At 33.2% G+C, this 14,614-nt stretch overlaps 1 pseudogene; it reads right to left on the bottom strand.

Moving 5' to 3' along the window:
- Positions 1-10,369: 10,369 nt before the first annotated feature.
- On the bottom strand, positions 10,370-14,402 carry LOC100930338 (annotated as a pseudogene).
- Positions 14,403-14,614: the final 212 nt, after the last annotated feature.

Raw genomic sequence — 14,614 nt, 5'->3', positions numbered from 1 at the left:
AAAAAGAACTATGGATACTGAATGTAAATGAATGCATTCTATGTTCACTTCTTTTTTCTGGGTTGTTGTTGGTGTTATTGTTGTTGTTTTTGTTGTTGTTTTCTTTCTCTCTTATGGTTTTTCTCGTGTTTTCTGATTTTTCTCTCTCAACATGATTCATAAAGAATTATGCATTTTCAAAAGTTAATATACATGTATGATCACAAATGAAAATATAAAACAATTTTAAAAATAAAAGAAATGGACTTGAATGTAAAGATCCCTGATACTGAAGCCAGAATGGGTCCTGAGGAGTAATTTTCATTCTTGAAAATAAATCTGTGGAAGAGGAGAAAAAGTAGCATTTTTCAAGCCCTTATTAGGGTCAGGCAGTTTTCTAAGAATTGGGCATATACAGTCCAAAATAATGATGATTCTTGTTCTTAAGTAGCTTATATTCTAATATAGGATATTTCACATAAAAGGTTTTAGGAAATCTGACAATGAAGTTTGGCTGGATTGGCCACTTTCTCTAAATGAAGACATTGTGAAAAATTTACAGCAGGACAAAAGGGTCACAGGGCTTGACAGAGAAAGCAACTCATGAGAAATACCTGGAAAAAAATAAAGATCAAATGGATGACTCTTGGGACAGTTAACAGAATACTTAGTGATTTCTTAAGCTGTTATTTAAGACCATCTATTGACTTGCAAGCAAAGATATTATAAATTATTCCCAATTCCCTATTCTTCCAAATTCTTATTTGATGCCTTACACCCAGGAGTGTGTAGGTAAATGTTTAATAATTGGTTTCCTAGGGGACAGGAGAAGGAAGTATGAATAACACACCTTTAAATTTAATCTGCATTATTAACAATTTTCTATCACTGTCTTAAGTTGAAACTAGAGGTGTAAAACAAAGTAATGAAAATTGCACACTTGTCCAAATAGGCAGAATCAAATGAAAATATAGCTGGAAAATTTTTAAACAAAATAAAATGTAAAAAACATATACAACATTATATTTTGAACAAAGTCAACATGCATCCTCAGTGATGCTCATACAGATTATTACCATCTGTTTTTAATTATTTGACACCCTGTTTATACTCTAAAGAATCTAAAAAACAAAGGAGAGTTTTAAGAATGAATTATGTTTATAATATTGAAAGGCAGCATAGCATATCAGATTGAGAGTTGGTTTTAGAATCAAGAAAAAATGAATTCAAATTTTCTGCCTCTGAAAAGCTATGTGGCATATATTATATTTATTGTGGTGAGCCAGATGGAGAACCTTTCTTAGTGCTTGAGGAAGTTTTTTTTTTTTTTTTTTCAAAGAAAAAGTTAATGATGAATTGTTGATTGTTTCAGGCAAGAGCATTTCCTTATCAGGGGTTCCCTACACTCCAGAAATCCAGAATTCATATTCTCTCCCTCCTATCAGCATTTGGAGTATCATCATGGCTATAAAATTTAGTTACAAATCACTCCTATTGGATATACATACTGTCAGGTATTAGTGATCAAGAGGTTCTGTTGATGGACTATGATAAGTTATCTGTCTCCTTACTTTGCCAATAAGACCCAGGCCTCTGAATCACTTGATGGACATTTTCAGACTATGCCTGGGAAAATAACTAATTTCTGACTTGTTTTCCCTCCTTTTTATGTCTTTCCTGTTTTAGTTATTAAGTTCACTGAGAGCAGGAACTGATTTCTTTTATTTGTATCCCTTAGACTTAATGCCTGGACTAGACAATGTGTTTAGTTTTTAGTTTTTAATTTTTTTCCATTCATTTCTATACCCTTGTGTTCTCCTCTCAAAAAAATTTAGAAAGAACTTTTCTCACAATAATTTTGGAGGTAACTAATACAAGTATTCTAATCCTTTTTGAAGACTAGGCAATTAAAGATTGTAAGAGGTTAAATGACTAGGACACATTCTCATAGCTAAGAATCATCAAATATTATGATTTTAACCTGTCTCCTGACTCCAAGTACAGGATTTCTTAGATCTCAGATAACTTAAGATATAACAGATTACGTTTAAGCAAATATAAATGAAAGTTACTAACTCTAGTAACATTAAACAATCATTAATTAAAGATTGATTGGGTTCCTACTATATGCATTATGCACACAGCCTTGATTCCTTGACAGATGCTGTTGCCTTGAAGTTTAACTACCTTTAGAAATGAGTACACAAAATAGGATAGTGTAGATATTATGTGTGTGTATTTTAGGATTAAGTTCAGCTCTATAAAGCCTCTGTTAAGATGAATAAACTTTTCATGGTGATGGTGGTTTTGAAAGAGGGAAACATGATAAACTTTAATTAGGATTTTGGACTCAGCCTATTCATTTCCTTGAGACTAATTCCAGTGGTGATAACTAGAAATAATGTTACTCACCTGTGCAAAGGGGAAAAGTTTTCTCATGGCAAAATCCATCATAATTAAAAGAATCCCTTAAGGACAGAATTGTAGCTTTGGAATTGTAAAAAGAATGAGAAAATATGCTGATGGCCAGTCATTCCACATTAGCACACTGGGGATAACTTAGTATCTTTCCTGACTTAAATTTTAATGATCATATCTCATGATAGGTTTTTTTCATATTAATGGTTTTACTTCTTTTCTCCTAAGACTATTTTAAGATCTCTAACATTTTTGTGAACTGTTTTTAAAAATCAAAATTTATGGGGCGGAGCCAAGATGGCGGAGAAGACACACGTGACTTTCTAAGCTCTTCTCTTACCCTCTTTATCAATATTATATCGAGCCTCAAAAATAGTCTTGACTGCTACAATTCGTAAAGATAAGAAGTAGAACAACTCACCGGCTGAGGAAAATCTGCAGTCTCGCCAAAAAAGGTGGGTTCCGGGGCCAGGGGGGAGATCGGCGCAGATGGGGAGAGAAATTAGGTTCCAAGGAGAGTCTCAAACCGAGGGTGAAGGCACAGATCTCAGCACAAGTGCGCAGCCCCAACCTGCAGTACGGCTTTTCCTTAGGGCAGTTGTGATCCTGCACAGCAGGAGGACACAGCCTGGGTTAGTTTCCAATCTGTGCAGTGGGGAGCTCGGCTTGGGGCCATAGAGCTTTTTCAGGGCCGATTTGCATTGGGCAGAGACACTGGGGCAGAGTTCCTGGCGGTCTGCAGTCTGCGGTCTGCAATCTGCGGTCAGCTGCTAATACTCACAGTCCCACAAGAGGCTCCGGCCTGGGGCAGTGACACTTTCACCCCTTAGTCTCTAGCCGAGGGCAATCGCTAACCCACTCAGCCCTACTAAGCAGTTTGATAGCTCCGCCAGTGCTGAATCCACTTCCTGTTGGGGGAAGGGAAAACTCTCACTCAGAGCACTCCCATCAGTCGGAGCCAAAAATCGGTTTACATCTTTCCCTGTTCTGCAGAGGAAGCTGGTAACCCCCTTGCCTAGGAGACCTACCCTAAAGGCTTTAAAACATGAATAAAAAGATGAAAAGAACGATCAACAGCTTCTATGCAGAAAAAGAGCAGGTCAGCAAACCTGAAGAGACCTCAAACAGCAAAAATGCATCAGACTGTCCTCCTTTATATGATGCTCTCATAGAAGAGACCATTAACAGTCTCAAAAGAGAGTTAGAAGATAAATGGGGAAAGGAAAGAGAAGCCTTACAAGAGAGCAACAACTTCCTGAAATACGAATTGGAAAAAGTAAAAAAATCTCAGGAAAGTAAGAATTGTGAATTGGAAAAAATAAAGAATTCACTAGAAAGTAGGATTTGTGAATTGGAAAAGACAAAGAACTCGCAAGAAAGTAGGATCCATGAATTGGAAAAGACAAAGAAGACGCAAGAAAGTAGGATCTGTGAATTGGAAAAAGAAAATAATTCACTAAAAAAAAAATTAGTGAAATGGAAAAAAATTCCACAGACCAAAACAATACATTCAAAAACTCGATTGGACATATACAGAAAGAAGTAAAAAAAGCTAATGAAGAAAATAATTCTTTAAAAATTAGAACTGAACAAATAGAAACTAATGATTCATTGAGACAGCAAGAATCAGTCAAGCAAAAACAAAAAAAATGACAAACTAGAAAAAACTATGAATTATCTACTTGCAAAAACGACGGACTTGGAAAATAGATCTAGGAGAGATAATCTGAGGATTATTGGACTTTCTGAAAACTATGATGAAAAAAAGAGCCTAGATACTATTTTACAAGAAATCATCAAAGAGAACTGCCCAGATGTAATAGAATCAGAAGGTAAAATAGGCATTGAAAGAATTCATCGAACACCTTCTGAAAGAAAACCCTAAAAAAAAACCCCAAGGAATATTGTGGCAAAATTTCAAAACTATCAGATTAAGGAAAAAATTTTACAAGCAGCCAAAAAAAAAACATTTAAATACCGAGGTGCCACAATAAGGATCACCCAAGATCTGGTTGCCTCTACATTAAAGGAAAGAAGGGCCTGGAATATGATATTCTGAAAGGCACAAGAACTTGAGATGCAGCCAAGAATAAACTACCCAGCTAAGCTGTGCATTTTCTTCCAGGGAAGAAGATGGACATTTAATGAAACAAATGAATTCCATTTGTTTCTGAAGAAAAACCAGAACTAAACAAAAAATTTGATCTCCAAGCATAGAACTCAAGAGATGCAGAAAAGGTAAAAATAACTCTTGAGAATTGTATTTCTGTTGTGGATATACAAAAAGAATACATGTATAATTTGATTGTACTGATATAACATAAAAAGGAAGTAGATATGGAAAAGGATGATGGCAGAATAAGGTGGGAAGGAGGGATAAAAGAGGAAACCACATCCCACAAAGAGGCTAAGGAAACTTATCATATCTGAGGGAATTTAGAGAGGGAGGAACATTGTGTGAATCTTACTCTCATCAGAGTTGGCTCAAAGAAAAAATAATTGACATTTGTTTTAGAGAAAATTCTCTTGCCTCATTAAAACGGAGGAGGAAAGGGAAAAGAAAAGAGTAATAAGGGAAGGAAGGGAAAGCCTCAAAGGGGGAGGAGAGATTATAAAGAGGATAAGTATCGTGATACAAGAGGGGTACATAAGTTTAAAAGGGGAAAGAGGGTTGGGGAGGCAAGAATAAGTAAAGCACAATCTGGGGTTATTAGGATGGCAGGAAATACAGATTTAGTAATTCTAACCTAAATGTGAATGGGATGAACTCCCCATAAAGAGGAGGCAGATAGCAGACTGGATCAAAAGTCAGAACCCTACAATATGTTGTTTACAAGAAACACATTTAAAGCAAGAGATACATAAGAGTACAGGTAAAAGGCTGAGCAAAATCTATTATGCTTCAGGTGAAGTCAAAAGAGGTAGCCATCCTTATCTCAGATCAAGCAAAAGTAAAAATTGATCTAATTAAAAGAGATAAGGAAGGAAACTACATCCTGCTAAAGGGTAGCATAAACAACGAAGCAATATCAATATTAAACATATATGCACCAAGTGGTATGGCACTCAACTTCCTAAAGGAGAAATTAAGAGAGTTGGAAGAAGAAATAGACCACAAAATTGTAATAGTAGGAGATCTCAACCTTTCACTCTCAGAATTAGACAAATCAAACCACAAAACAAATAAGAAAGAAATTAAAGAAGTAAATAGAATATTAGAAAAATTAGGTATGTTGGATCTTTGGAGAAAATTGAATGGAAATAGAAGGGAATATACTTTCTTTTCAGCAGTTCATGGAACCTATTCAAAAACTGACCATATATTAGGACATAAAGACCTCAAAATTAAATGCAAGAAAGCAGAAATAGTAAATGCTTTCTTTTCAGATCATGATGCAATAAAAACTACATTCAACAAAAAGTTAGGGAAATAGACCAAAAAGTAATTGAAACTAAACAATCTCATCTTAAAAAATGATTGGGTGAAGCAGCAAATTATAGATACAATTAATAATTTCACTCAAGATAATGACAATGATGAGACATCATACCAAAATTTGTGGGATGCAGCCAAAGCGGTAATAAGAGGGAATTTTATATCCTTAGAGGCTTACTTGAATAAAACAGAGAAAGAAAAGATTAATGAATTGGGCTTGCAACTAAAAAAACTAAAAAAAGACCAAATTAAAAACCCCCAATCAAATACTAAATTCGAAATTCTAAAATTAAAAGGAGAAATTAAAAATATTGCAAGTAAAAAAAGTATTGAACTAATTAATAAAACTAAGAGTTGGTTCTATGAAAAAGCCAATAAAATAGATAAGCCTTTGGTAAATCTGATTAGAAAAAGGAGGGAGGAAAATGAAATTAGTAGTCTTAAAAATGAAAAGGGAGAACTTTCCACCAATGAAGAGGAAATTAGAGAAATAATAAGGAGTTATTTTGCTCAACTTTATGCCAATAAATTTGATAACCTAAGTGAAATGGATGACTACCTCCAAAAATACAGACTTCCCAGACTAACAGAGGAGAAAGTAAATTGCTTGAATAGTCCCATTTCAGAAAAAGAAATAGAACAGGCAATTAAACAACTGCCTAAGAAAAAATCCCCAGGACCAGATGGATTTACATGTGAATTTAACCAAACATTTAATTAACAATTGGCCCCAATGCTATATAAATTATTTCATAAAATAGTTAATGAAGGAGTCCTACCAAATTCCTTCTATCACACAGACATGGTACTGATACCTAAATCAGGTAGGCTGAAAACAGAGAAAGAAAATTATAAACCAATCTCCCTAATGAATATTGATGCTAAAATCTTAAATAAGATATTAGCAAAAAGACTACAGAAAATCATCTCCAAGATAATACACTATGATCAAGTAGGATTTATACCAGGAATGCAGGGCTGGTTCAATGTTAGGAAAACTATCAATATAATTTGCCATGTTAATAACCAAATTAACAAAAACCATATGATCATCTCAATAGATGCAGAAAAAGCATTTGATAAAATCCAACATCCATTCCTATTAAAAACACTTGAGAGTATAGGAATAAATGGACTTTTCCTTAAAATAATCAGCAGCATCTATTTAAAACCATCAGTAAGCATCATATGTAATGGAGACAAACTGCAACCATTCCCAATAAGATCTGGAGTGAAACAAGGTTGCCCACTATCACCATTACTATTTAATATTGTATTAGAAATGCTAGCTATAGCAATAAGAGCTGAGAAAGAGATTAAAGGAATAAGAATAGGCAATGAGGAAGCCAAATTATCACTCTTTGCCGATGACATGATGGTATACTTAGACAACCCCAGAGATTCTGCTAAAAAGTTATTAGAAATAATCCACAACTTTAGCAAAGTTGCTGGTTATAAAATAAACCCACATAAGTCATCAGCATTCTTATATGTCACTAACAAAATCCAACAGTCAGAGTTACAAAGAGAAATTCCATTTAAAGTAACTACTGATAATATAAAATATTTAGGAATCTATCTGCCAAGGGAAAATCAGAAACTTTATGAGCAAAATTACAGACCGCTTTTCACACAAATTAAGTCTGATCTAACCAATTGGAAAAATATTAAATGCTCTTGGATAGGGCGAGCAAATATAATAAAGATGACAATATTACCTAAACTAATCTATTTATTTAGCGCTATACCAATCAGACTCCCAAAAAACTATTTCAATGACCTAGAAAAAATAACAACAAAGTTCATATGGAAAAACAAAAGGTCAAGAATTTTAAGGGAATTAATGAAAAAAAAATCAAATGATGGTGGCTTAGCTGTACCAGATCTAAAATTGTATTATAGAGCAGCAGTTACCAAAACTATTTGGTATTGGCTAAGGAATAGATTAGTTGATCAGTGGAATAGATTACGTTCAAGGGATAAAACAGTCAACAAATATAGCAACCTAGTCTTTGACAACCCCAATGATCCCAGCTTTTGGGATAAGAACTTACTGTTTGATAAAAATTGCTGGGAAAATTGGAAACTAATATGGCAGAAACTAGGCATTGATCCATACTTAACGCCGTACACTAAGATAAGGTCAAAATTGGTTCATGACCTAGGCATAAAGAATGAAATTATTAATAAATTAGAGGAACATAGGATAGTTTACCTCTCAGACTTGTGGAAGGGGAAGGTCTTTATGACCAAAGCAGAACTAGAGATCATTACCGATCACAAAATAGAAAATTTTGAGTATACCAAACTGAAAAGTTTTTGTACAAACAAAACTAATGCAGACAAGATTAGAAGGGAAGCAATGAACTGGGAAAATATTTTTACAGTCAAAGGTTCTGATAAAGGACTCATTTCCAAAATATATAGAGAATTAACTCTAATTTATAAAAAATCAAGCCATTCTCCAATTGAAAAATGGTCAAAGGATATGAACAGACAATTCTCAGATGAAGAAATTGAAACTATTTCTAGTCATATGAAAAGATGCTCCAAGTCATTATTAATCACAGAAATGCAAATTAAGACAACTCTAAGATACCACTACACACCTGTCAGATTGGCTAAGATGACAGGAAAAAATAATGATGATTGTTGGAGGGGATGCGGGAAAACTGGGACATTGATGCATTGTTGGTAGAGTTGTGAACGAATCCAACCATTTTGGAGAGTAGTTTGGAACTATGCTCAAAAAGTTATCAAACTGTGCATAGCCTTTGACCCAGCAGTGTTACTACTGGGATTATATCCCAAAGAGATTATAAAGAAGGGAAAGGGACCTGTATGTGCACGAATGTTTGTGGCAGCCCTTTTTGTAGTGGCTAAAAAATGGAAACTGAATGGATGTCCATCAGTTGGAGAATGGTTGAATAAATTGTGGTATATGAAAATTATGGAATATTAATGTTCTGTAAAAAATGACCAACAGGATAATTTCAGAAAGGCCTGGAGAGACTTACATTAACTGATGCTGAGTGAAATGAGCAGGACCAGGAGATCATTATATACTTCAACAACAATACTATATGATGACCAATTCTGATGGATCAGGCCATCCTCAGCAACGAGATCAACCAAATCATTTCTAATGGAGCAGTAATGAACTGAAGTAGCTATGCCCAGAAAAAGAACTCTGGGAGAGGACTAAAAACCATTACATTGAATTCCCAATCCCTATATTTATGCACACCTGCATTTTTGATTTCCTTCACAAGCTAATTGTACAATATTTCAAAGTCTGATTCTTTTTCTATAGCAAAATAACGTTTTGGTCAGGTATACTTATTGTGTATCTAATTTATATTTTAATATATTTAACATCTACTGGTCATCCTGCCATCTAGGGGAGGGGGTGGGGGGGTAAGAGGTGAGAAATTGGAACAAGAGGTTTGGCAATTGTTAATGCTGTAAAGTTACCCATGTATAAATCCTGTAAATAAAAGGCTATTAAATAAAAAAAAAAAGAAAAAAGGATGAACAATAACAATAATATCTACCATGTTGTAGGAATGCATATATGTTGCCAGTAAAGATGAACTGTCTTTTAAAAAGTTTAAAAAAAATCAAAATTTATTTCTCTAAAATTATTATGATTTACTCACTTGCATATAGTCAGCCATTAATAAATATTAAAATAGACATAGACTTGATTTTAATTTTTTTTCATTTATTATATACAGTACAGTTACACATCCCCCAAAATCTCCAGCAAAGACTTCATAGGCACTTTGATTGTAGGTATTTTTACACACTTGAAATTATACAATCAATGATTAATCCATTTCCATTTCATGGGAGACTATTAAGAATACACTGTTTTCCTGGTTACTTATCTGTGTAAGAACTAGGAGATCACTATACATAGAAAGAACAATATTGTAACAATGATTAAGTGTGAATGGCTCAGCTCCTCTAATCAATATACCCAGTCAAAAAAATTCCAAAAGATCCTTGATGAAAAATGCTATCCATCTAAAGAAATAGAACTGATAAGTTCTGAGTGCAAACTGAAGTATAAAATTATTTCATTTTTCTTGTTATTTTCAATATGGCTAATATAGAAATGTTTTATGTCATTTCATATGTATAACTGATATCATATTGGATGTTTTATACTTCTCAAGGAATGAGGGAAGGAGGAAGAGAATTTGGAATTCAAAAAAGTTTACATGAATGTCACAAAATATTTTTATATGTAATTGGGATATATTTAGCAAGATTATATATATATATATATATATATATATATATATATATATATATATATATATATATATATATATATATACACTTAAAGACACCTCAAAACAGTGTATTTTACAGTAATACTAATTAGAGTAAGAAGTAATTCAATCCATTATTCAGCTTTCTGACAGCTACATACTGTTATCAAACTACAAGAATGTTAGTAAGTTAATATTAGATTACAACATTTAGACATATAGTAAGGATTATCATTTCTTCCTCCCTAAAATAAAACCAAATTAAGTTACAATGATTACTACTTCTTGCTTGAATGTCTTAGGTATCACAGTATTGATTATACTTAGAAGGGAAAAGAAACCTAAACTTTGCCTTCAACAGCATGTTTATGCCATACATTTTTAAGTGAATTTGCAAAAATAAAGAGAACCTATCTGAAAATGTATATAGAGGGAATGAAGACATCAAACATTTTCTCAACACTTTATACAGATTAATTTATTCAGCCTAGTCTAGGAAAGATGCTACAATTTCATGTATTGGAATGTTTAGTCCACTTCTTCCAAGGGAGATGAGTCATCATCTTCTACAAGAGGTGGTATATCCTGTTATAGCTGTACTGATTTCTTCAGTAGTTGAATCATCTTCATCACTTCCAAGACCAAGTTTGATCACCCTGTTGATTCAATTGGTATGTGTCTAGAGATCTTCCAAAGTGAAGACAGCAATGATTTTATGGAATAAGATGACGATTTATAACTGATTTATCATTCTTGTCAGCCTCTGCCTTTTGCTGTAGACTTTCAATAATAGAATGGTCAGGGTTTATCTATAAATGCTTCTTTGCTGCCATGTGACCCATTGTGGAGTTGTGTCTTAATGCCTGAGCCTTCATTCTTCTTTCCATGTTTGCTGTACAGTCATTTGTGCTGTGACAATGCAACATGGGGAAGTAACATATTGGTTCAATACTATGACCTTTTCAATTTTCTTTTCTAGAACATTTTTCATAGTTTTTCAAACTTTGTTTTCTTTTCCTCCTGCTTCTTTTTTTCATCTCCATCTTCTGGGAATTACAAACCCTTTTTGGTTAGGAACATTAAAGTCTTGCCCTCAAATTTCTTTAGCTGTTGCACACAATAGTCATTAATTGGTTCAATCATATATATTACTTCTAAACTATACTTTTGAAGATGCTCAACAAAAGCTGAATTAGCTACTTGGTCCTTGCTTTCACAGTAATAGTCATTAAGGAAAAATATCAGAAATAGAAGTCTAGTATCTCAACAATTATGGGAGTTTCTTTCAGTTCTGGAATTCTTCATGTATTTCAAGCTTAATGTTTTTTTGAAAACTGGTCATAAAATTTTTATAATTCTCTTTATGCTCTGACAATTCAGTGAAGAGTTCCAAGCATTTTTGACCAAATTCTTGTTAATAACTTTCAGAATCTTCCTTTCCTGTAGCATTTTATGTGAACTATTTAGAGAAAGATCTTAAGAATCTACCACTTTTCTGAAGAAATGCAGTTATTCAGTGATCTTCACAGTCATTCATGATGAAAACCCCGTACACATACAATTTGATGTTATTCTTTTTCTTTCTATTTTCAAATAGATTAAAAGGGGCACATCTTAGAAAAAAGAAAAGGGACTGGAATTTCAACTGCCCTTCCACTGAGAAGGGTTTCACAGCTAAATGATCTCCCCAGTCATCTGTCAAACTCTTATAGAATCCACCATATTTTCATTAGTGATATCATCAGGATTTCTGGTACAAGTTGGCTTCATTTTATTAAATTCTTCTTGATGAATATTTTTTTTTCTTTAAACTACTTCTTCTTCTTCTTCTTTTTCTGTTTCTGTTTCTTTTTCTTTTTCTTCTTTTTTCTTTTTTCTTTTTCTTCTTCTTCTTCTTCTTCTTCTTCTTCTTCTTCTTCTTCTTCTTCTTCTTCTTCTTCTTCTTCTTCTTCTTCTTCCTCTTCTTCTTCTGCTGCTGCTGCTACTGCTTCTTGTCACCATCTTTTTTTCTTCTTCAACAGAATCAATATCTTCTCTCTCTGACTTATCTTTAGAATCATGCTCTTTTTCCTTCTCCTATTTCTCTTCTTTTTCCTCTGCTTCATCATCACTAACTTCTTTATACCATTCTTTTCCCACAAAAAGTGTAATTAAATAGCTAAGAAATTGAGAGTGATTCTTCACAATTTCTGTTATTTCTGTTTTCTCCAACTACTCAATTTGGTCCACTTTCAAATACAGATTTACTTTTATTCTATGATGCATACATAGATTGACCTATATCAGTTCTTTCTTAATAAAGCTTTTTATTTTCAAAATACATGCATAAATAATTTTCAACATTCACCCTTGCAAAACCTTTGTTGCAAAATTTTTCCCTGCTTTCACACTACTTTTCCCCTAAAGGTCAAGAATTCAATATATGTTAAACATGTGCAATTCTTCTATAGATATTTGCACAATTATCATGCTGTAAAAGAAATATATGATCAAAAAGGGAAAAATGAGAAAGAAAACAAAATGCAAGAAAACAACAACAAAAAAGTGAAAATACTATGTTACACCCCTTACTCAATTCCCACAATGCTCTCTCTGAATGCAAATGGCTCTCTTCATCATAAGATCTTTGAAACTCATTGTTGAGAAGAGACATGTCCATTACAATTGATTATAGTATAATCTTGTTGTTGCCCAGTACAGTGATCTCCTGTGTATGCACAGCTTGATAGCTCTTTGAGCATAGTTCCAAATTGTTCTCCAGAATGGTTGAATTAGTTCACAGCTCCACCAACAATTTATTAGTGCCCCAGTTTTCCTGCATCCCTTCAATATCCATCATTATATTTTCCTGTCATTTTAGTCAATCTGAGAGGTGTGTAATGACTTTTCTGAGTTCTCTTAATTTTCATTTCTCTGATCAATAGTGATTTAAAGCAATTTTTCATATGACTATTTTCAATTTCTTCATCTGAAAATTGCCTGTTGATATCCCTTGACCATTTATCAATTAGAGAATGGCTTGAATTATTATAAATTTGAGTCAATTTTCTATATATTTTAGAAATGGGACCTTTATCAGAACCCCTGAATATATAATTTTTTCTCATTGTATTGTTTCACTTCTAATCTTGTCTACATTTGTTGTGTTTGTATAAAATTTTTTAAAATTAATATAGTAAAATCATCTATTTTGTGATCAATGATGTACTGCAGTTCTTCTTTGGTCACAAATTCCTTTCTTCTCCACAGATATGAGAAGTATACTATCATATATTCTTCTAATTTGCTTATAATATCACTTTATGTATAAATCATGAACCCATTTCAACCTTATCTTGGTTGTTAGGTGCGAGTCAATGCCTAGCTTCTGCCATGCTAATTGCCAATTTTCCCAGCAGGTTTTGTGAAATAATCAGTTCTTATTCCAAAAGCTGGGGTAGTTGGGTTTCTCAAACACTAGATTATTATAATCATTGACTACCTAACCTATTCCACTGATTGACTATTCTATTTCTGACCAGTACCAGATGGTTTTGATGACCACTGCTTTATAATATAGTTTAGTTCTGGTACAGGTAGACCTTCTTCATTTGCATTTATTTTTCATTAACGCTCTTGAAATTCTTGACTTTTTGTTCTTCCAGATGAACATTGTTATAATTTTTTCTAGCTCTGTAAAATTATTTCTTGAGAATTTCATTGGTATGGCACTGAATGAGCAGATTAATTTAGGTAATATTGTTATTTTTGTTATATTGTTTTGGCCTTTCCATCAGTCCTAACAATGAATGACCCTCCTACTGAAAACTTCCAGGAATACTGTTCATCACCATTATGTTTAATAACCATGTTCAACTTCTCAGCCACCAGATAAGCAGAATAAAAACCAAAACCAAATGACTAATCACAGAGATATCTGCACCATCCTGCAATACTTCCATAAAAGTTTTGGTCCCAGACTTTGCTATTGTACCAAGATTGTTGATTAAATCAGCATTGATCTTTCCAGTACAATATCTACAATGCTAAGTGTGCAATCATTTTCATTTCGAATTATACTAATATTCAGCTCTTTCCCAGAATTTCCTTGGATCTGTCAGACTCTCATACCTGATTTAGTCTGGGGCATAAGATGAATTTGAAATTAGTTCTCTCAGAAAGATCTCTTCATTAGAGTAGAATGTTTTAATGATTAAAGACATCAACTGAGCAATTTCTGCCTGAAACTCAAAAGTCTTCACTTTCTTCTCCTCCACTGGTTAGTAGTGGACCTGTGTTTCCTCAGGCATCTTGTCAGAGAGAGTAGGATCCTAAAGGCTTCAGCTGGCAGCAAGATGAAAGAAGAATAAACTCAAAATAAAATATATTAATAAAAGAAGGAATAAATCCTGAAGTTATAAAGAAAAATATTTAAGAAAAAAATTTCAGCAGCAAAAACTCAATTAAATGAGAATTAAAATTAAAATATGCAAGCTTTAATTATGAAATATTATTTTACTCC

The sequence above is a fragment of the Sarcophilus harrisii genome, chromosome 3 (assembly GCF_902635505.1).
Source record: "Sarcophilus harrisii chromosome 3, mSarHar1.11, whole genome shotgun sequence".
Classification (NCBI taxonomy): Eukaryota; Metazoa; Chordata; class Mammalia; order Dasyuromorphia; family Dasyuridae; genus Sarcophilus; species Sarcophilus harrisii.
The sequence above is the reverse complement of the archived record's forward strand: the minus strand, read 5'-3'. Positions and strand labels throughout refer to the sequence as shown.